At 42.3% G+C, this 13,409-nt stretch overlaps 1 non-coding gene across 1 annotated transcript; it reads right to left on the reverse strand.

Annotated features, from left to right (window-relative positions):
• Nucleotides 1-10,588: 10,588 nt before the first annotated feature.
• Trnad-guc (transfer RNA aspartic acid (anticodon GUC)) lies at nt 10,589-10,660 on the reverse strand. Its single transcript has one exon. It is a non-coding gene; the product is annotated as a tRNA-Asp (tRNA).
• Between the last annotated feature and the right edge of the window lie 2,749 nt (nt 10,661-13,409).

Below are 13,409 nucleotides of genomic sequence, written 5' to 3' on the forward strand. Positions count from 1 at the left end.
CTGCGCCTCCTCGTCCTTGTCCTTCCTCCTCCTCTTCTTCTCCTCCTCCTCCTCCTTATCTTCCTCCTCTTCCTCCTCTGTTTTCTCTCCTTTTAAGTCCATATTTACATTCCTCGTCTTGCATTCAGTTCTGACATTCCTTTCTTGTCCCTCCTCGTCCTCCTCCTCCTCCTCCTCCTCCTCTTTTTCCTACTTCTCTTCCTATTACTCGTCACCTTCTCTGCTTTCTCCTATTATCTTTTTTACCTTATTCAAATGGCTTTCTTATTTCTTATTTCTCTTATCCGTGTTTTCGTTATCAGTAGTAGTAGTAGTAGTAGTAGTAGTAGTAGTAGTAGTAGTAGTAGTAGTAGTAGTAGTAGTAGTAGTAAAAGAAGGAGGAGGAGGAAGAGGGGTAGAAGTATTAATGTTGTAGTTGTTGTTGTTGTTGGGTTTTTTGTTGTTGTTCTTGTTCTTCTTCTTCTTCTTGTGGTTGTTTTTGCTGTAATGTCTCTGCTTCTTTTCCCGTTATTTTTCTTTCTCTTTTCCTGTTTTCCTTAAGTTCCCGGAAGACGCTCACAAGGAGGATTAGATCGCACGGAAAAGGTACACGCTATCATCGGCCTCCCGTGTCCTTCCAAGTATCCTCCATCCTCCTCCTCCTCATTTTCCTTCTTCTTTTCCTCCTCCTCCCGCAGCTGTTTTATTTATTTATCTCTCACACTTATCTCAACGCTTGGCTCTTCCTCTTCTTCTCTTTCTTCTTTCTTTTCTTCTTGTTTTTCTTCTTCTTCTTCTTTTTACTGTTCTTCTGCATATTGTTGTTGTTGTTGTTGTTGTTCTTAATATTCTTCTTCTTCTTCTTCTTCTTCTTCATCGTCTTTCTCTTCTTTTCTTCTTCTTTTTCTCTTCATTTTCTTTTTCTTTTTCTCCTTTTTCTTCTTCTTTTTCTTCTTCTTAATCTTCTTCTTATCTTCTTCTTCTTCTTCTTCTTCTTCTTCATGTGTTCCTCTTCCTGTTCTTGTTATTGTTCATTATCATTTGTATTGGTGGTTTACTTGAACTATTTTTCCTCTATTCCCGCGATGTTGTTATCCTTTCCATTCTCATCCTCCTTGTTTTGTTATATGTTTTTTTTTCATGTCCCGTTTCTTCCCTTTCTTCTTTTCCTCTCCCATCACTATCATTATCCTCCCTTCTGTAATCTTTTCCTCCTCCTCCTCCTCCTCCTCCTCCTCCTTTCTCTTACTTTCTTATTCATTTTAATCATATTTTTTTTCTATTTTTACTTTAATATCTTCCTCCTCCTCCTCCTATTCCTCCTTTCTCCTACTTTCTTGTTCACTTTATCCATATTCCTATTTTTTTCTATTTTAACTTTAATATCTTCCTCCTTCTCCTCTTCCGCCTTTTCTTCTTTTTTTTCCAATTTATTCTATCTTTTTTTTTTCTCTTCTACCACTTGAAAAAAAAAAGATATGTCCTCATCCTTCTTCTCTTCCTCCTGCTCATCCTCTTCCTTCTCTTCATGTCCTTTTTTTTTTTTTTCTCTTTTTGACGTTCTTTTCCTCCTCCTCCTCCTCCTCCTCCTCCTCCTCCTCGGTGTTTCCCTCACAGTCATCCTCCTTGCTGTCCTGCCGGCGCCAATCGTGGGACTTTCCACCTTCCACCCCCACCCCCCACCCACTCTCTCTCTCTCTCTCTCTCTCTCTCTCTCTCTCTCTCTCTCTCTCTCTCTCTCTCTCTCTCTCTCTCTCTCTCGTCAGCTGTCCCGCCTGACGTCAGACATCAAGTGCGTAGACGGGTCCCCCCTCCCCCAGCCTCTCTCTCTCTCTCTCTCTCTCTCTCTCTCTCTCTCTCTCTCTCTCTCTCTGCTTTTTGTTTGTTTGTTTGTGCGAGAAAGATAAGTGTGTGTGTGTGTGTGTGTGTGTGTGTGTGTTTTGTCATTGCCCTTTTCCTTTTAACCACCTGCACTCCTCTCTCTCTCTCTCTCTCTCTCTCTCTCTCTCTCTCTCTCTCTCTCTCTCTCTCTCTCTCTCTCTCTCTCTCTCTCTCTCTCTCTCTCTCTCTCTCTCATTCTCATTACCTCTCATTCTCATTTTCCTTGTCATTCCCCTTCCTCATTTTCAATCTCTCTCTCTCTCTCTCTCTCTCTCTCTCTCTCTCTCTCTCTCTCTCTCTCTCTCTCACTGGGGGTAATTTTAGCCGTGCGAAGCAACAGGTCAGTCGGTTTGTTGATCTTCTTCCCCGCCAGTCACAGAGCCTCTTTCTCTTCTCCCTCCTCCTTACCAACCTCCTTTCTCTTCTCCTTTCTCTCTCTTCGCCCTTCCCTTCTAACATCAATGTGTTAGAATCTGTACAGAGGAGGATGACAAAGATGATTCAGGGGGTGAGAAACTTGCCTTATGAGGACAGACTGAAGCATTTAAATCTACACTCTCTTGAAAGGCGAAGGTTGCGAGGAGACTTGATCGAAGCCTATAAATGGATGAAGGGATTTAATAAAGGGGATGTCAATAAGATTTTGATAGTAAAAGAGCCAGGTAGGACGCGTGGCAATGGTTTTAAGTTAGACAAATTCAGATTTAACAAAGACATATGCAAGAAGTGGATCACCAAGAGTGGTGGACGGATGGAACAGTCTTGTGAGCCATGTTGTGGGTGCCAATACCGTAGATACATTCAAGGAGAGGTTAGATAAAGCCATGGATGGTGAGGTAAGGTGGGGTTGAGTGAACAGGAGCTGCCTTGTATAGGTCAACCGGCCTCCTACAGACTCCTTACGTTCTTATGTTCTTATGTTCTTCTTTGTTCCCTTTTCTGCTTCTTTCTCTTTTATTCATTCTTTTTTCTTTCCTACATTCTTTCTTTTTTACTTCCCTTCTCATTTTCCTTCTTTGGTCTCTTTTTCCTTCTCTTTTATTCTGTTTTCTTTCCTACATTCTCTCCTCTTTACCTTCCCTTCTCATTTTCCTTCTTTGGTCTCTTCTCTTTTTCCTTCTCTTTCATTCTGTTTTCTTTCCTACATTCTCTCCTCTTTACCTTCCCTTCTCATTTTCCTTCTTTGGTCTCTTCTCTTTTTCCTTCTCTTTTATTCTGTTTTCTTTCCTACATTCTCTCCTCTTTACCTTCCCTTCTCATTTTCCTTCTTTGGTCTCTTCTCTTTTTCCTTCTCTTTTATTCTGTTTTCTTTCCTTCATTCTCTCCTCTTTACCTTCCCTTCTCATTTTCCTTCTTTGGTCTCTTCTCTTTTTCCTTCTCTTTCATTCTGTTTTCTTTCCTACATTCTCTCCTCTTTACCTTCCTTTCTCATTTTCCTTCTTTGGTCTCTTTTTCCTTCTCTTTCATTCTGTTTTCTTTCCTACATTCTCTCCTCTTTACCTTCCCTTCTCATTTTTCATTTTCCTTCTCCTTTGGTCCCTTCTCTTCTTCCTCCTCTTTCATTCTTTTTTTCTTTCCTTCATTCTTTCTTTTTACTTTCCATTCGCAGTTTTACTTTTTCCCTTTCTTCTATTGCCTTCCTTTTCTTCTTCCTTCTCTCCTATCTTCTGTCTTTCATCAGCATTTTTACCTCCCTCTCATTCCTTCTCTTCATCTTCATCTGTTTCCTTTGTTTTCTTTTGCTTCCTTTTCTTCTTTATTTTCCATTCTCATTTTTTGTTTTTCCTTCTTTGTCTTCTTCTTGTTTTTCCTTCCCTTCTGTCTTTCTACCTCTTCTACATTCTTTATTTTTTCTTTATTTTCTCTCCTTCTTCCTCTTCTCCTTTCTCTTCTATCCTTCTCTCTCTTCTCCTTTCTCTTCTATCCTTCTTCCTCTTCTCTCTTCTCTTCTAGTCTTCTCTCTCTTCTCCCTTCTCGCATCTGTATCTCTCCTCCTTTTTCTCTCTTCTCATATTCTTCTTTCTCTTCATATTTCATTTCCATTTTCATCTTTCTCTTTTTTCCTCATTCTTCTTTTTCGTTTACAATCATTATTTTCCTTTTTAACATTTCCTCCTCTTTTTTGTCTTTTTCTTTTCACATTATTCTTCCGTTTCTCTTCAACATTCATTCGCGTTTTCGACTCTCTGTATTTCCTTCTCTTCTCCCTTCTACTCATTATTTATCTCTTTTATTTCTCCCTCTTTTTTTTCTTCTCTTCTAATTTCTGTTTCCCTTTTCGTTCTCTTTTACTCTCTGTACTTTGCTTCTCTTTTATTCATCCTATCATTTTCATTTTCATTTATTTCTCCCTTTTTTATCCTTCTCCACTTCTAATTTCCTTTTCTCTTTTCTCTTTTTTTATTCTTTCTGTAATTCTATTCTCTCTTATTCACCCTTTCCTTTTCATTCCCCTTTTATCATCTTCTTGGTTTATTTATCCTCTATCTTCTTTTATTTCTCCTTTTTTTTCCTTGTTCAAACCTAATTTATTTTCCCTTTTCATTCTTTTATTCTTTTTTGTATTTCTATTCTCCTTTACTTTTTCATTTTTTCTTTCCTCGTTTCTTATCTCCTTTTTCTCTTTTCTCTTGTTCTCTCTACTTCTCTTTTATTCACCCTTCATTTCCATCCCCCCTTTTATCTTCTCCTTGCTTTGCTTATCTCTCGTTTTCCTTCCTTACAGCCTTCCTCCCATTATTATCTGTGTTCCTAATCTCCTTCTACATCCTCTTACGCAAACATCCTCCTCAGATAATACATTTTAGCGCTTTTTTTTTCCTTGTTTGTTCAATTCGGCTATATATATTCCATTCTCTCTCTCTCTCTCTCTCTCTCTCTCTCTCTCTCTCTCTCTCTCTCTCTCTGCCAGTTTTCTTTCTTGTCTGTACCTGTTGCGTCAGAGGATGTGTTTCTCTCTCTCTCTCTCTCTCTCTCTCTCTCTCTCTCTCTCTCTCTCTCTCTCTCTCTCTCTCAGCAGAATGTCTCAACCGGACTGCGCTATCTGACTAACGGACGAGAGAGAGAGAAGATATGAAGGGTAAAGGATGCGTCGTATTAATGTGACAGTGACGTCTCTCTCTCTCTCTCTCTCTCTCTCTCTCTCTCTCTCTCTCTCTCTCTCTCTCTCTCTCTCTCTCTCTCGTCATCCTTGCATAAGTAAAGGTCAGAGGAATGTGACAGAGGCTGAGAGAGAGAGAGAGAGAGAGAAAATAAAAATTTCTCTATCCTCTGTTCCTTTTCATCCTCCCTTCTCTTCTATCCCTTTTTCCACTCTCCTCCTTCCTTTTCCTTCCTTCCAATCCTTTCCTCCTTCCTTTCCTTTCTCCCTTCATCCCTTTCCTCTTTTCCCCCTCTTCTTCCTCTCTTCCTTCTCCTTCTGTCATTCTGCACCTTCATTCTCTTTTATCTTTCTCTTCCTCTCCCTTTTATTTCTCTTCTTCTCTCCCTTCCTCCACTCTTTTCCCTCCCTTTTCTTCCTTTCCCTCATTTTCCCTTTTCTCCTCCTCTACTGTTGCTTCCCTTCCTTCCTCTCCCTCTCTTCTTTTCCTTCTTTTTCTTTGTTTCTCTTCTTCCCTTCGCTTCCTTCCCTCCCTCCCTTCCTCTTTCCTTTCTTCCCCTCTTCCCTTCCTCCTCCTTTCCCCTTTTCCTTCCCTTGCTTCCTTTTCTTTCCCATCTTTTCTTTCCTTCCTTTCTCCTCTTTTCTTTCTTCCCTTCTATTCCATTCCTTCCTTCCTCCCCTTCTTCCTTTCCTTCTTTTCCTCCCTTCTATTCTTTCCTTACTCTCCTCTTCCTTCTCTTCCTTCCTCTCCTTCTCTTCCTTCCCTCCTTAAGAGTCCTCCCATTATCTTACTTCTCTTTTCCTCCCTCTCTCCTTTGGTCCACTTCCCTTCCTTCCTCCTCCTCTTCCTTCCCTCCATTCCTCCTTTCTCTCCCTTCTCCCTTCTCTAATTTCCCTCCCTTTCTCACATTATCTTACTTCATTCTCCCTTTTTTTCTATATTTTTCTTCCTTCCTTCCTTCCCTTCCTTCTCTACCTCTTTCCTTACCTTCTTTTCTTCCCTTCTCTTTCTTCTCTCCCTTCCTCCCCTTCTCTTACCTCACTCTCCCTCCCTTCCTCTCCTTTCCCTGTTTTCTTCTTTCCTCCGCTTTTCTTCTTTCCCTCCTTTTAACTTCTTCTCTTTCTTCCCTTTCTCTCTTTCCTCCCCTTCTTCCTTCCCTTCCTCCCTCCCTCCTCCCTTCCTCCCCTTCACTTAGGTCAGGAGACAGCTCCCCTGTTCCCTCTTACCTCCAGATAGTATATCCTTCATTGACCTCTTCCTCTTCCTCTTCCTCTTCTTCCTCTTCCTCTTCCTCTTCTTCCTTTCCTCTCCTTCATGTCTTCCTCCTCCTCCTCTCCTTCCTTCCACACGGATTTTATTTGGTTTCCTTTCTTCCATAATTAACACCTTATCAAGACGTTTTGTTTTGATTATTTTTCTGCATTCTTCTTCTTCTTCTTCTTCTTCTTCTTCTTCTTCTTCTTCTTCTTCTTCTTCTTCTTCTTCTCCTTCTTCATCATTATCATCTTTTTTGTCTGATTATTATTATTATTATTATTATTATTATTATTATTATTATTATTATTATTATTATTAGTAGTAGTAGTAGTAGTAGTAGTAGTAGTAGTAGTAGTAGTAGTAGTAGTAGTATTGTTATTATTATTATTATTATTATTATTATTATTATTATTATTATTATTATTATTATTATTATTATTATCATTATTATTCTCTTATCTCCTTCCATTCTAATTTCTCTTTCCCGGCTCTTCTCTCCCCACCTACCTCCTCCCTACTCTCCTCCTCCTCTCTACTCTCCCCCCCTCCCCCCACTACCCCGCCCCCGTAACAGTATACCCGTAACAGACGCACATTTATATTTCACACTTGAAGATCCCTCGCCTTTGACGCCCGCGAACCACCCTGGGGAGGAGGAGGAGGAGGAGGAGGAGGAGGAGGAAGAAACATGGAAACACGGATTAACAGGTAGCAGAAAACCTGTTGGCTCATTAGCGACTCAATCACTCCATCAGCCACTTACTTACTTACATGACCTGCGGAAAAGGATTAACGCACTTCTGTAAACACTCGGGTGCGTTTAGTTCACTCCTGACGCAGCAAAGTGATGACCAATGTGATTCTTGAAGGAAACTGAGGTTAGCTTGATCCTGTACGACCGGTAGCGACTCATGGTTACTCTGTCATGGTTGCTCTTCCTGGGCCCAGAGTGTATGACTTTACATTTGTTTAGCTTGAAGGACATTTGGAAGGACATTTGCCGCTTTTCAGACCAGTGAATAACCCTGTCGAGGTCTCTGGATGATTTCGCAGTCAGCTGTCGTGAGTCCTTGTAGCCCATTTTTGTGTCGTCGGCGAGTTTAGGAAGGCTGGTTTTTAATTCCCCGACGACACAAAAGTGGATGGAGGAGGAGGAGGAGGAGGAGGAAGAGGAGGAAAAGAGACACAGGAAAAGAGAGGAGAGCTAGCAAGAGAAACCATTTGGAACACAGCGAGGAAGAAGAGTGTGAAGAGGAGGAGGAGGAAGAGGAAGAGGAGGAGGAGGAGGAGGAAAAGAGACACAGGAAGAGAGAGGAGAGCTAGTAAGAGAAACCATTTGGATCACAGCGAGGAAGAAGAGTGTGAAGAGGAGGAGGAGGAAGAGGAGGAGGAAGAGGAAGAGGAAGAGGAGGAGGAGGAAGAGGAGGAAAAGAAACACAGGAAAAGAGAGGAGAGCTAGTAAGAGAAACCATTTGGAGCACAGCGAGGAAGAAGAGTGTGAAGAGGAGGAGGAAGAGGAAGAGGAGGAGGAGGAGGAGGAGGAGGAGGAGGAGGCTAAACTTGATCTCGCCGGCACAAGGTCGCCATTATTCACGGTGCTTATAATGTCACCGTTGGCAGGGGGGGGGGGGGGGGAGAGGGGGGACAGACGTAAAAGAAGGAGAGGGAAGAAGAGGGGGGGGGGGAAGGAGGTACAGAAGTAAGAAATGAGGGGAGAGGGGAGAAGAGGGAAGGAGGGGGGGAGGAAAGAGGAGAGAGAGGATTGGAGAGAAGATAGGGAGATGAGGTTAGAGGGGGGGGTAGGGAGGAGAGACGGAGGTAAGAGAAGACGGATGAGGAGAGAGGGGAGAAGAGACAGGAAGATAGGAGAAGAGGAGCTGGAGGAGGAGGAGGAGGAAAGGGGAAGAAGAGAAAGGAAGGAGAGGAAGAAGAGGAATAAAAGAGGAAGAGAATGATAAAAATAAAAAGGAAATATGAAGGAGGGAAATAAGGAAGAACAGAGGAGAAGGGAAATACAGGAAAGGAAGAGAGGAAAGAAAAGAGGAGGAAAACAAAAAAAAGCAAGAAGAGGAGAAACGAGGAAAAGAGGAGGAAAAGGAAAGGAAAAAGAGAGATAGGAGAGATGTTGAAGATAAGGGATGGAAAAGATACAGAAAGAAAGAAAAGAACTAAGGAATGAATGAAGGAAAGAAGGAAAAAAGTAGAAAGGAAAGAAGGAAGGAAGGAAAGATGGAAGGTAGAAGGGAAGAAAGGAAGGAAAGCAAGAAGGGAGGAAGGAGGAGGTAGAAAGGAAGGAAAGGAGAACGCAGTGTTATGATAAAGGGGAGGAGGAGGAGGAGGAGAGGAAGAGAGAGAGAGGAAGGAAGGGAGGAGGAAGAACAAGGGGGGAAGAGGTGAAAGGTGGTTGAAGGTGAGAGGGAAAGGATGAAGGGAGGAGGTGTTAGCTGAAGAAGGGATGATAGTAAGGTGGAGAGAGAGTGCTTGAGAGGAGGAGGAGGAGGAGGAGGAGGAGGAGGAAGGAAGAGGAGCTTGGATACAGGGAACAAGGAGGGAATTCGGAAGTGTGTGTATATGTGTGTGTGTGTGTGTGTGTGTGTGTGTGTGTGTGTAGGAAGATACTAAGCTACACAGAAAGGGAAGAGGAGGGAAGAAGAGGAGGAAGAGGAAGAGGAGAAAGAAGATGGAAAAATGAAAATAAAAAGCTTAATGTTGAAAGTGAAGACGAAGAAAACGAAGAAGGGGAACTCGGATGAAGTGAAGAAGGCAAAAGGGCAGAGGAGGTGAAGAAGAAGAAGAAGAAGAAGAAAAAAGAAGAAGAGGAAGAAGTCCAATTGTGAATCTATCAACTGACTGGCTGACTGACTGACTTACTGACTGATCGACTGACTGACTGACTGACTTGTGTGCGCTCTCTCTCTCTCTCTCTCTCTCTCTCTCTCTCTCTCTCTCTCTCTCTCTCTCTCTCTCTCTCTAACTATTCTTCCTCCATCCATCTCTATCTACTTCTCTCCCTCCCTCTCTCCCTGTCATCCCTTCTCCCTCCCTCCCTCCCTTACCTAACTTCATCCCTCCTTCCTGTCTCCCTTCTCCCCCTCGCTTCATCGCTTTTTTCTCTCCCTCCCTCCCTCTCTTCCTCTCCCTCATTCATGATCTCGCTCTTTAATTTGTAACCTTCCTCTCTCCCTTGCTTTCCTCCTTAGCCCTCCTTCCTTCCCCTCGTGTTTTTTTTTTTGCCTCTCTCTCTCTCTCTCTCTCTCTCTCTCTCTCTCTCTCTCTCTCTCTCTCTCTCTCTGAAGGTCACGTTGCCAATGTATCCCACTATTTTTTTTTTCCTCGTCCTTTTTTCTCCATTTTTTCTACCTTTTTGTATATGTTTGTGTTATGAGTACGGGGAAGTGGGGGGGGGAGGGGGGGATTCGTGTGTGTGTATGTGTGTGTGTGTGTGTGTGTGTGTGTGTGTGTGTGTAGGTCACCTTTACTTGCTAATGACGTATGAAAAGCAGGTTTTATTTATTTTATTTATTTATTTGCGTTTCGCGATGGCAATGAAGTATACACTCATATAAACGTACATACATACATATACGTACATAACATACATACATACATACATAAGGAGTCTGCAAAAGGGTATTAGGCCTATACAGCGTAACTTCTGTAAACCTAACACGACCTAACCTCACTATCCGTGAACTTATTTAACCCCTTCTTGAATGTATCTATCGTATTGGAATTCACAACATGCCTGCAAACCCCGTTCCACTCATCCACAATTCTTGCCCATGTCTTTGCTGAATCTGAAATTTATACAACTCTAGTCCACTGTTACGTGTCCTACCCGGCTCTCCTCCTTCCAGAACCCTATTAACATCACCCTTATTAAACAAAGCCCTTCATCCAGTTATAAACCTTGATCAAGTCTCCCCACTCTTCGCTTTTCCAGAGAATGCAGATTTAAATGTCTGAGTCTATCTTCATACGGCGTTTCTCAACCAGTCAATCATTTTTGTCATCCTCCTCTGCAGATTCTATAGTTAGGAGACAACAACTAACTGCAGAACTGAGTTGATGTGTGACTAATGCTAGATTTTTTTTTCCTTTTACAACAAAGGAGGCAGCTCAAGGGCACACAAAAAAAGAAAACAATAATAAAAAAAGCCTGCTACTCGCTGCTCCTAAAAAAGAAACAAAAGAGGTGTCCAAAAGCAAGGTCAAATACGGGAGGAGAGATGTCCTGATACCCTGAAAGATATAGCTTGAAGATGACCTCAGCGCTTCCATAGATAGTGATTCTTAGCCTAAATGCATTGAGCCCTTCGGCGGAGATCAGCCCAGAGCTCACGAAGACTCCTGAATCCAAAAACATTGGCCTCCCCGGCGGGGAATTGAACCCCGGTCTCCCGCGTGACAGGCGGGGATACTAACCACTATACTACCGAGGACTGGGTTTAACTTACATTTCGCGACACCTGTAGAAGATACATGGATATAAGCGTACATACTTACGTACATACATACATACATACATATGAAGACAGATTGAGGTAAAGATCCGAACAGAAAGAGAAACAGACACACAGACAAAGACAAAAAGAAAGAAAGGAAGAAATATGAAAGATAGAGAGAGAGAGAGAGAGAGAGAGAGAGAGAGAGAGAGAGAGAGAGAGAGAGAGAGAGAGAGAGAGAGAGAGAGAGAGAGAGAGAAAACAAACAAAAGAAAGAAAGAAACAGGAAGAAAGAGAGGTACTATTAATAAACCTCTGCAACACGGGAATAAACTCAACAACAAAATGAAAGAAAAAAAAAAAACACACACACACACAACTAAACTCAACAACACATTATTCAACACAAAGAACACGACCATTACAACACAACAATTTGACACACACACAACACACCGTTAAAATAAGTACACCCCTCCTCCTCCTTTCCTCCTTCAGCCGTTCCTTCAATAATAGACACACCGGGAAGATCAGGTGACGCCGAGGTACTCATTAGGGAACGTAAAGGGACAGGTGAACGCAGGTGTGACGTCGCGAAGTACATATATAACTTCATGAGCTCGTTAACCCCCCTTTACATCCTGCTCTCTCTCTCTCTCTCTCTCTCTCTCTCTCTCTCTCTCTCTCTCTCTCTCTCTCTCGACCCTCTCTTTCTCCATTTTTCAACTCCCTTTCTCATATTTTCTCTCCCCTCTTCTCTTCCTCCCATTTCTTTCCTTCTATCTCTCTTTTCTCTCCCTGCTCGTCCGTCTCTCTCTCTCTCTCTCTCTCTCTCTCTCTCTCTCTCTCTCTCTCTCTCTCTCTCTCTTTAATGTTAAAATGGCGTGTTGTCTTTTTGTAACATGAAATCCAAGCGGAAAGAACATCAAACAACAACAACAAAAATTATAACACTAAGTTTACTAAATAACATTGTAAATCAAAATAATGCAACCACAGAAAAAAAAGTATCGAATAGCTAATGATGACGATGATAATGATGATGATGGTGATGATGATGATGAGGAGGAGGAGGATGAGAAACGGCAATGAGGCAAAGAACGTCTCATATGGATCCATTGTGTTAGCTTCTGTCAGAGAGAGAGAGAGAGAGAGAGAGAGAGAGAGAGAGAGAGAGAAGGGAGAAGGGAGGAAGTAAGGGAAAGGGTGTTGAGAGCTGGGGAAACGGAGGAGGAACAAAGGAAATGACGGGAGAGAGAGAGGAAGAAGAGATTGAAGGAAGAAGTGGAGAGGGGAGGAGAAGTAGGGAGAGGAGAGGATCATATTACACACACACACACACACACACACACACACTGAATGGAGGTTGTGTAAAGCGTAAGGTTCATTCTTGTTTTCTCTATATATTCACAACTCTGATCCTCCTTTGCTCCTTCCGTTCATAACTTTGATAACTATGATGATTACTGGTGTTCTCAAGTTCCCAGTGACACTAGTATAGGGAGGGAGGGAGGAATAAATAAAAGAGGAAAGGGAGGAAGAGTGAACATATCGAAACAAAGGATGAAAGAAGGAGTGGATGAGGAGGTAGTAATAAATACGGAATGGTACAAAAGAAGGTAGAAAATAAAGAAAGGGAGAAAAGGAAAATAAAGTGAAATATCGAATACTACAAAAAAAAGGGAGAGAAGGAAAAAAAGGCGCAAGGAAGCAGATCAAGATGCAAAGTGTATTTACTCCCAAGGTAAAGATTAAAGCGCGTGGTATTTACTCTACTACAACTTTCTTTCACGTGACGTCACACCCTGCGCGGAGCGGCCGGTGTGAATCTACCTCCCCTTCTCTGTACCTTGTTTACTCCATTCATATTAACATGGATGCTATGCCCCGCCCCTCTTCCTATTTAAGCGTTTTCATTGGCCAATCCATAAGCAAGGTGCGCGGCGGTCTAGTGGTGGGTTAGAGCGTCTAGCCATGGAAGTGAAAAGCAAAGTGAGTCGGTTCGAACCCCAGTGCCGGCGGGGGAGGACAGGAAGGGCATACAATTTTAAACCCGAAATCACAACCCTTTAAAACAGGAACCCCAAAAGAAAATTAATAAAAAGCTGTAAAAACAAAGAGATGATCGGCTAATCCATAAGCAAACCACTCTTCTAGTTCAACGTAGGCTGTGTGTGATTGGTGGATGATGGCAAAGGTAAAGCCTGATTGGCGGTTGTTGGGGTAGTGTGGGCGGGGCTTGTATGAGTGGTTAGAGTAAACAGGCTGTATGTTTGGCAAGGGAAGTGGAAGAGGGAGTTTGTTGCCAGGGAGTGTGTGTGACGTGACAAAAGGAGAAAGAAATGCCTAGAAAAACAGACGAGTAAAAATAGTAAAGGAAAAGAAGAAGAGGAGGAAGGAAAAACAACCCAAGTAAAGAGAAAGGGAAGAAGGAGAGAAAGGGAAGAAGGAAGAAAGGAAAAACAAAACCACTAGTAAAGAAAGAGAGGAAAAGCAAGAATCGGAGAAAGGAAAACCAAAACCTAAGTAAAGAGAAAGGGAAGAAGGAGAGAAAGGGAAGAAGGAAGAAAGGAAAAACAAAACCACTAGTAAATAAAGGGAGGGAAAGGAAGGAAAGCAGGGAGAAAAGGAGGAAAGTAAAGAAGTCTGGAGGCGATACGAATGCAGGAGAGAAAAAAGAGAGTAGTATTTGTACTGAAAGAAAGAAAGGCATAGAACTGGATATAACGAGGATAGAAAACGGCAG

Source organism: Eriocheir sinensis, chromosome 51 (genome assembly GCF_024679095.1).
Source record: "Eriocheir sinensis breed Jianghai 21 chromosome 51, ASM2467909v1, whole genome shotgun sequence".
Taxonomy (NCBI): Eukaryota; Metazoa; Arthropoda; class Malacostraca; order Decapoda; family Varunidae; genus Eriocheir; species Eriocheir sinensis.